The following is a 9772-nucleotide window of genomic DNA, read 5'->3' as shown; positions in this document are numbered from 1 at the left end:
TCAGCCACCCGAGTAACTAGGACTACAGGCACAGGCCACCATGTCCGGCTTATTTTTCTATTTTTTGTAGGGACACGGTCTCACTATGTTGCCCAAGCTGGTCTCAAGTTCCTGGACTCAAGCCATCCTTCTGCCTTGGCTTCCCAAAGTCCTGTGATTACACCTGGCTGGTAAGATAACTTTTGAGCAGACACCTAAAGTAAGTGAAAGGTAAATTAAGTGTGTATCTTTGAGACTTATAATCCAAGCAGAGACCCTGAGGCAAGACCTGTCTAGTATGGGTGGAGAAAGAGAAGGCCAGATGGCTGGGCAAAGGTGAAGCAGGCAGGAGATGGATACCAGAGAGTTGGCCCAGGCAGAGGGTGTCCTGCCACATTCTCAGGGCTTGTCTGACAGAGTTAGAATTTGGGATTTCCTTTGGATGAGATAAGAACACTCTGGAGGGTTTAGAGCAGAGAAATGGCATGAGCTAACTACATTTTGAGATGAGTACTACAACTGCTGTGTAAAAGATAGACAAGTGACGGTAAGCATGGAATCTGAGAGACCATTAGAAGACCACAGCAACAGGACAGACAAGAACAGTGCGGAAAAGAGACGATGGTGGCATGAAGGAGGAGTAAGTTGTGAATGTGAATCTTCTAAGGGAAAGAAAAGGTTTAAAACAGCATTCATACGGTGCTTATTCTTATTTGAATTGGCCACATGTTTTCTTTATTTACAAAAGTTTAGCTTACACAGCTGCAAGTTAGTTTGACCCTGACAATCATATTATTCAAAATGTACAACTATCCAAGTTAACTGCGATTCCTCTGAAGTACCAGCTATAATGTCAACCTCTGCAAGCAGGACAAGAAGTGATTGCAATGGTGTTGCAACTTATTTGGCTATAGCATTAGTGACATTGTCACTGTGGACACTCTCACCCAGGGCGTTGAAACTGCAGTTCTCTTCAGTCACAGCTAAAATGAGAACTCAGGTTAAAAAGCCAACTGCACTCCTCTACTCCTGTAACTATCATTAACCATTAAAGAAAGAATGTGATCTCTTTGTATAACAGCCACTTCTGGCTGGATGGGTATACAGAGTCCGGGACCGGGCGACAGCGGGTCGGTGGGCCGCAGACGGGGCCATGGGCGAAGACTACTACCAGACGCTGGGCCTGGCCCGCGGCGCGTCGGACGAGGAGATCAAGCGGGCCTACCACCGCCAGGCGCTGCGCTACCACCCAGACAAGAACAAGGAGCCGTGCGCCCAGCAGAAGTTCAAGATCGCCGAGGCCTGCGATGTGCTCAGAGACCCGCGCAAGCGCGGAGATCTTCGACCGCTACCGGGAGGAAGGCCTAAAAGGCAGCGGCCCCAGTGGTGGTAGCGGCGGTGGTGCCAATGCTACCTCTTTCAGCTGCACATTCCATGGAGACCCTCATGCCACGTTTGCTGAGTTCTTCGGTGGCAGAAATCCCTTTGACACCTTTTTTGGGCAGCGGAACCGGGAGGAAGGCATGGACGTTGCTGACCCATTCTCTGGCTTCCCTGTGGGAATGAGTGGCTTCACCAACATGAACTTTGGCCGCTCCCACCCTGCCCAAGAGGCCACCCGAAAGAAGCAAGATCCGCCAGTCACCCACGACCTTCGAGTCTCCCTTGAAGAGATCTACAGCGGTTGTTCCAAGAAGATGAAAATCTCCCACAAGCGGCTAAACCCCGACGGAAAGAGCATTCGAAACGAAGACAAAATCTTGACCATCGAAGAGAAGAAGGGGTGGAAAGAAGGGACCAAAATCACCTTCTCCAAAGAAGGAGACCAGACCTCCAACAACATTCCAGCTGATATCGTCTTTGTTTTAAAGGACAAGCCACACAATATCTTTAAGAGAGATGGTTCTGATGTCATTTATCCTTCCAGGATCAGCCTCCCGGAGGCTCTGTGTGGCCGCACAGTGAACGTCCCCCACTCTGGACCGCAGGACCATACCCGTCGTGTTCAAAGATGCCATCAGGCCTGGCATGCGGTGAAAAGTTCGCGGAGAAGGCCTTCCCCTCCCCAAAACGCCAGAGAAACGTGAGGACCTCATTATTGAATTGGAAGTGATCTTCCCCAAAAGGATTCCCCAGATATCAAGAACCGTACTTGAGCAGATTCTTCCAATATAGCTACCTGAGCTCCCCAAGGACTGACCAGGGACCTTTCCAGAGCTCAAGGATTTCTGGACCTTTCTACCAGTTGTGGACCATGAGAGGGTGGGCAGGCCCAGAAAGGGCTTTTGTACTGCTGAATGTTTTCCAGAGCATATATTACAATCTTTCAAAGTCACACACCAGACTTCGGTGGTTTTTCGAGTAACAGCGCATCAGGTAGTGGGAACAGCAGGAAAAGGCATTCCAGTCTGCCCCACTGGGTCTGGCAGCCCTCCCAGGATGGGCCCGCATCCTCCTCCTGCAGTCCCTGTCCAGGGGCAAGAGGCAGACCAGCAGCTGGACTTGATCCCTCTGTGCCCCTTTGCTTCTGGCTGGTAGATAGTGTCGACCTGCTGTCTTGGTTCCCAGACCCTGTACGCTCCTCCGTTTCTGTTGTGTGATCAGTTCTTGGCTTATTCTGTATTTGTCTCCCATGTCTTGCTCTTCCCCTGAAGAATTCTGTCTTCTGTTTGGCCGTCTCAAATTGAGAACCTAAACTATTCCTGCAGAACTGCCTGGCTGGCGCCCACAAGCAATACCTCTTGTTCCAGCAGCACCAAGGGAGCCAGCCTCCAGTGAGTGACTCCAGCAAGTGCAGCCACCTCTCCCTTGAGAGTCTGGGAGCCTGGACCCATCAAGGGGCCCTCCTGACCTCTGGCTCTAGTGAAGCTGAATGTCCTCACTTTGTGGGTCACACTCTTTCCATTTCTGTAAGGCAATCTTGGCACACCTGGGGCTTACCAGTGGCCCAGGTAATTTTTTGTTTCATGGACTATGGACTCTTTCAAAGGGATCTGATCCTTTTGAATTTTGCACAGCCCTAGATATAATCCCTTTTCATAAAAGGGTCTTTGCTTCTGATTACAGGAGCAGTGTGGAACATCTATAAATATGCTTTTATAATTCCATGTATAGCTGACGTACACTCAAATAAAACCTGTCCCCAGCAGCCATTGCTGTCTGTATAGGGCCATAATGGAATTCTGAAGAAATCTTGGGGGGGAGGGGGAGTTGGAACAAATGTCTGTTCCCTGGAGGCCAGTCTGGTGCTCAGACCTTTAGACTTACTGTAAGTTGCCACTGCCAACATGAGACCAAATTGTGTGACTTGTCAATGCTGCACGACAGCATTAAAGACTGATGCTAAGCCGTAAAAAAAAAAAAAAAAGCCACTTCTTTTCTTCTTTCCTGGTAAATTCACCATAAACCTTCTCCAAGTCCTTAGTTAAGAAAATGTGTGGTGTTATCTGTTCTTTTAGGCAGCAAAGAAAGAACAGGGAGTGACTGATGGCCATTTTCTCCCCATCACTAGTGCTGCCTAATGATCTGTTTGCTCCACAACCTTCCAGGTGACTTAGGGATACAGCTCGCCTCACTTAGTCCTGGCTCCCTCATCTTCTCCCTCACGCCTTCATGGTACCACTCTGATTTCTATTTGTTTCACATCTCCTATCACAGCTTCATTTTATTATTAGCACAAGTTATCATGTCATGGGAGAGGTACTTGCATGATGGCTTGGGTATCTCAACAGCCACATGATTGATAAACTCTTAAAATCACTCAGGTAAGAACTGCTGCAGCAGATCGAATAGAATTGATAAAGAAAACCATATTTCTAAATGCCTACAGCAACCTCTAGGTCAGTTTCCTTCTCTGACTCAAAAATAAGAAAGGAAGGAAAAGAATCCACCAGCATAATGTGATGAGAAGTGCAAGGTGAAATAACAATGCAGGTCAAGCTGGCATTTGTTGTTACTGAAAGTGATGAGCTGCTATTCCTTCCCCTATAACTGCTTTTGCTCCTTCAGGAAAAATAATTCTATATCAGTTATTATCTTTCCTAAGCAATAGAGTTTGAGAATTTTTTCCCACTATGAGATGATAGCCTCGTTGTAAAATAAGGATGACCGCTACCTCTGAGTATGACACTGTTTTTGGAAAACAGCAATTATTCACATAATACCATTAACAAAATACTTTAAAATGGTGCTTTCCAAACTTTAATGTGCCTATGAATCACCTGAAGATCCTGCTAAAAATTAGATTCTGCTTCAGAGGGTCTGGGGTGTGGCCTAGAATTCTGCATTTTTAATAAACTCGTGGGTAAAAGTCAATGTTGTCAGTCTGCCAATCACATTTTGTGTAGTAAGACATAACCAATACCTTCAGCATTATATTTTTGATTACTCTGGATTTTGTTTTGCTTTCTAGAATATGCTAGTTTTCTACTGGATTTGACTTTTGATCAGTACCATTGGTCTTTCAGTGCTTGGAAGTTCTCTGGTGGCAGGCTTTAATACTGCAACTTTTTAATGACTATAGTTGGTTATGTATTGTGTTTCCCAGGGTTAGCTGCATTCTTTGCCTGTGATTCATGCACTACATTTACTATTAATATGTAATGTAAGTCACTTTGCTGATGTGTTGAAGTTGGTAATTAAATCCTTTAAAAATCCAGTAAGCAAGAGTCAGATTGCTTAAGAAATACTGGATTTCTTTGGAAAATATCAAGGCCCTAACGATCACCTTTCAAGAGGGAAAAAAAATCTATTTTACCAATTTTACTTGCTCCTTAGTAGAGCAAGAGCTATGAAAATCATGGAAGAGAACTTTGAATAAAAATACCATTATTTTTTTTGATTCAGATCCTATAATTTCAAAGAAAGTCTTTGAAGATAGATTGATTTTGATAATTTTCTTCATTGCACTTAACATCACCTGGAGCCAATCAAAAGCAATCAGAAAATCTAACTAACATTTGGGTGTGAAGCAAAAACAACACCTTTATATTTTAAACTTCAGTGTTTCTGAAAGTGAGAGTTTGAAAGGCTGAGAGGTTGAAAGCTCTGGTTTCATCCATGCACATAAGAAAGGAACATAGTGTCTTGTCCACAGACAAATTCAAATCAAATTTGCTAAGCTGGTGGTTCTATCTGAAACCTCTCTTAAGTACAATGTGTTGATCAAGCCAAAGTGTGCCCTGTAATTTGTTTTACAGATAAGCATCCTCTGAAGTCTATGGTCGAGAATATTCTATTTCCTTGAAACCTACGCCAATTTATTTTCAAATTGCCAAGTTGGGATGGTATTTGGGTATGCAGGAGGATATATTGCTCAATTGTCATTTAACCATAGATTAAATGTCTGCATAAAAAGGAATGCATTTTACAATTTTCAAATTGATGAAAGTTTTATGGGGAGATGTAATGAGAATAAGGATGTATTTTATTCAGGAGGGAATGCTATTTGGCAGTAAGAACCAAACATGAGGATTTAAGAGTCTAGGATTGAATTGGTGGCATCACAAAAGATGCCTTCAGGCATGGATGCTCCAAGGTAGGTCAAAAGAGCATCAACTGAATCATAGATGCTCACTGCTTCCTTTGAAACCTCAAAGACTGCCTGGTTCCCAGGGTATAAGGAGAGGGCAGGATCACCTGTGTGAATCTGGGCACATTATTGAAAGGAGCACAGCATAGAGCAGAGGTGGCATAACATGATGGTCAGAGGAATGGACTCCCCAGCTCAACTGCCTATGTTTCAATCTGCTTACTAACTGCGTGACCTTGGGGAGAGTATTTAACTTTCTCGTGCCTCAGTTTCTAAGTCATAATGAAATGAAAATAATAATAATATCTACCCCATAGGGTTGTTACAAGGAGTGAGTAACAGTTGTATAATGCTCAGATCAGTCTCTCGTGTTAAGTGTGAGCGTTTTGTGTTTGTTAAGTAAGTGAATCAATAATTAAGCAAAGTGGTTTAGATGCACATTCTCTAGACTCAGTTTGCCTAGTTTCAAATTCCAGCTCTCTGCCACTCTACTGGCCAAGTTACTAGTCTTAGGTTACCCACATAATACCATCTACTATTAAATGAGTGGTCTCGGGCAAGTTACTAGCCTATCTGAGCTTGTTTTATTCATATAGAAATATACTTTCTAAAGTTGATATATGTTAGTTACCTACCCCATACTAGTCTTATCATTAAATTTGATAAGTATGCCATTAACTGACTGGAAAACCTTTAAGTGAGAAAAGGGCAAAGAAAGAAAACAAGACAAAAACCCTTTAACTTACACCAGAAGTATTCTTCCAGGTTAGCATCCACACATTAATCAACCCTCCCTGGGCACAGTCATTCATCAATTATGACTTCACTTCACAGTGCTGTCATGCGGCCATATTTGACTATTTAGTCCACAAAAATAATATCTTTTTACTGCATGTTTTTTGTACACCGTACACAATGATAACACATTCCATTTATATAGCACATTAATGTTTTGTAAAGCCTTTCACATCCATTATTTTATTTAACTAGACATACTGTAAGAGGCTCATTTGTCTTTGAAGAAGCAGCATTGAGGAGGAAAATTCCAAATTTAATTTAAAACCATGTTTTTACTGCTACCAGGAGTTATCATCGAAAATAGTACTTCCATCGATGGTTCTTTTTCAGTGGCAGATGGTAGTCACTGCATCTCTGGATGTTCGCTGCAGTGGACAGAGCCATCCCACCATTAAAATAATTCTTCATGTACTCCCCTCTCCTCTTTTCTGTTTCCATCTAATCTCATATCATCATATCACCCACTATTTTGAAAACATCTCTACTTAAAGGAAAAGTAAAATGTGTTCACAGATGTATTCAGAGTCTCTGCTCATCTACCACTATGGTGAATTTGTCCATAACTCCCTTTCCTTGAGCCCAATACCTGCAGATGAGGTGTGTGCCACACCCCCACACTTTGTCAGTGTGCAGCCTAAGCATTAGTATTACCTCAATGTTCCTAAATCACCTCCTTTTCAGCCCATGATCCCTTTGCCCAGGATTTCCTTGTTTTATTTATTACCTGGACTTCTTTTTTACTTAACAAAAAAGTATTTTATCTCCTACTTTCAAAAAGAATCTGAGGTGTCCTAAAAACACATGAGCAAATCAGGGGTGTAAAGAGAGAAATAAGAAATGGCTTCCCTAGCTCTCCCTCTCACTATCCTCAGCTTTACCATTGTCTTTTCCACCCATGCTCCACACTCAGACAGAGGTCACTTCATTCCAATAATCACAGCCTTTATATCACTCTGTCAAGTGAATGTAAACTTTGATTGCAGCCAACGGAGTCTTCTGAGGACTAATTTTTTTTTTCTACTTTTCCCAACCCAGCATTCTCCATTTAAGGCCCGTGTAGGTCTCTGGAGACCTCATGTGCCTGGTTCTTCCTTTCCTGCCCTCATAACTTTCCCAAGAAGTTTATTTTACTTATTTCACAACATTTATATCAAGGTCTTAGTCTGCTCAGTCACTGTGCCTATTACGTACACATGTCCTGTTATATACATACACATTACATACATGTAATGTGTATGTGTATTACACGATGAGCTCATTTAATCCTCAGAACAATGCTTATGGGTGCAATCATTACCCACTTCACAAATGAGAAACTAAAATAGACAGAGGTAAAGTGATTTCCACAATTTCAAGCTGAGTGGCAGAGCCAGGATGGGCCTCTGACAACCTGAGTCTACAGTCCCGCTCTTTACCTTGCCTCCACCCTGCCTCTCTGCTTCAACCACATGGAACAGCTGCTTTCTCAGGAGCACCTGGCACCCAACTTACTCCTCAACATGAGGATCATGACCCAACCTCTCCACAAAGCCACTGCAATGGTGTCACTCATTCTCTACATGGCAGGGAATTATCTAAATCATCATCACCCTCAAAATGTTTTGGAAATGTATTAGTTTCAAAGACCTATTCCTTGTGATGCTTATTGATCTGTCTGAAGACCCCTATGGCTCCCCAACGTCAGAGTACATGCTACTTTTATATTCCAAGCATCCTGTAAGCTATTGTGTTCCTCCAACACTGGCTTCAACAGTTGGTGACCCACTAGGATTTTTTTGAAAATAATAACTTGAATTTATTGAGAATGAGTTTCATAGACCCAAGTATTTCTGCATTCAGCCTAGAAAGTAATTTTTGCATTGATCCTCATGAACAGCATCTGAACTTAGAGATGTGAATGTATTGCCTAGCTTCGGAAGGAAATAGAAATGAAATTGAAATAAAACTATAAACCAGACTTACAACAAAAAAAGGCTTTTCTGAGTTTCTTCTTTTGGAGGAAAAAAAGCATAAGCCTAGTAGGAAAATAATGAGGGAGACAATTTAAAAAGAAATAAAAATGCACATCTCTACTTAGCAAACATTTTCTTTTCTTCCACTAATATATAATATTAATAGTAAAACTCTAGAAAATATTGAACATTTACATAGACCTTCTGTTTCACCAGACTTTTTCATCTCCAGATTTTTGTATTGTTTTTATTATTTCATACAACCTAATAAATTACCAGTAATGTACTGACTTAAAATATTTATTATCCAGAGTACCACATGATCAGTGAAGGATGGCAAATTTCTGTCAAAATAACTCACCCCCATTGATTTTGTATGAAATCAGGCTTTACCTTTTATTATCTGGCTGAAGGAAAAAAAAAAAAAAGGAACGAGTTAAATCCCTTCTTATTTTTCTATTTCTCCCCATCAACACCGCTGCCAAAGAGTGTAAAATGTTTCTTAAATCCTCCCTACCTTTGCCAGTATCACACACACAAAAATGCATTATGCTATTTGAAGAGCAATTTTCTTCTCTAAATGGGTAGCAACCGAATATTAAAGCAGGTTACTTTACACTAGAAGAATACGATTTTTTTACTTCCCCAAAATTCAACATACTAAAAATGTTTAAACATGAAACTGACCAAAAAAAAAATCAAAATATGTTTTGACACTTAAATAGTTTATTACATTTTGGAAGATATTGTTTGTTATGGTTTCGGAGCATATGTTGGAGTTACAGTAAGTATTGTTATTTTATTTATTCCTATCAATACATGAAGTTAAGTATTTTGAATATATCTATGCTAGTCCTTAATAGATGAGCACAAAGATGTAGCCTGTATCCAAAGCAAGATTGTCACTCACTAATAAATTTGGGAGGGGAAAGAAGAATATACTTCAAATACTAGGTTTTATAGACACCCTACAATGTATAACATTAGTGAATGACCAAGAAACCACCACAAACAATGGAGCAAGGTAGAGCTCACTCACTGTTGGGGAAATTGGCTATCAAGGTGCCATTAGAAGTATAGATTTTAAAAATTAAATATTCAAAAAATAAAATATGTGAAAATGTAGTAAATATTTAACCCCTGAGTGGACAAGAATTTCTTTTTTTTTTTTTTTTTTTTTTTTTGAGATGAAGTATTGCTCTTGTCACCCAGGCCGGAGTGCAATGGCATGATCTCGGCCCACTGCAACCTCTGCCTCAAGAGATTCTCCTGCCTCAGGCTCCTAAGTAGCTAGGATTACAGGCACCTGACACCATGGTGGACAAGAATTTCTAAGCAGTAGAAGAAAGCATATGAATAATGGTTAATGATTTTACTAGATAATTTTTTTTTTTTGAGATGGGGGTCTCACCATGTTGCCCAGACTGGTTTTGAACTCCTGAACTCAAGTGATCCTCCCACCTTGGCCTCCCAAATTATTAGGTCTTCAGGCATGAGCCACGATGCTTGGCCA

General features: G+C 41.4%; 1 pseudogene; it reads left to right on the top strand.

The window, feature by feature from the left end:
• The first annotated feature begins 1132 nt into the window (after positions 1–1132).
• LOC101178583 lies at positions 1133–2241 on the top strand (annotated as a pseudogene).
• The last annotated feature ends 7531 nt before the right edge of the window (positions 2242–9772 follow it).

The sequence above is a fragment of the Nomascus leucogenys genome, chromosome 22a, assembly GCF_006542625.1.
Source record: "Nomascus leucogenys isolate Asia chromosome 22a, Asia_NLE_v1, whole genome shotgun sequence".
NCBI lineage: Eukaryota > Metazoa > Chordata > Mammalia > Primates > Hylobatidae > Nomascus > Nomascus leucogenys.
The sequence above is the reverse complement of the archived record's forward strand: the minus strand, read 5'-3'. Positions and strand labels throughout refer to the sequence as shown.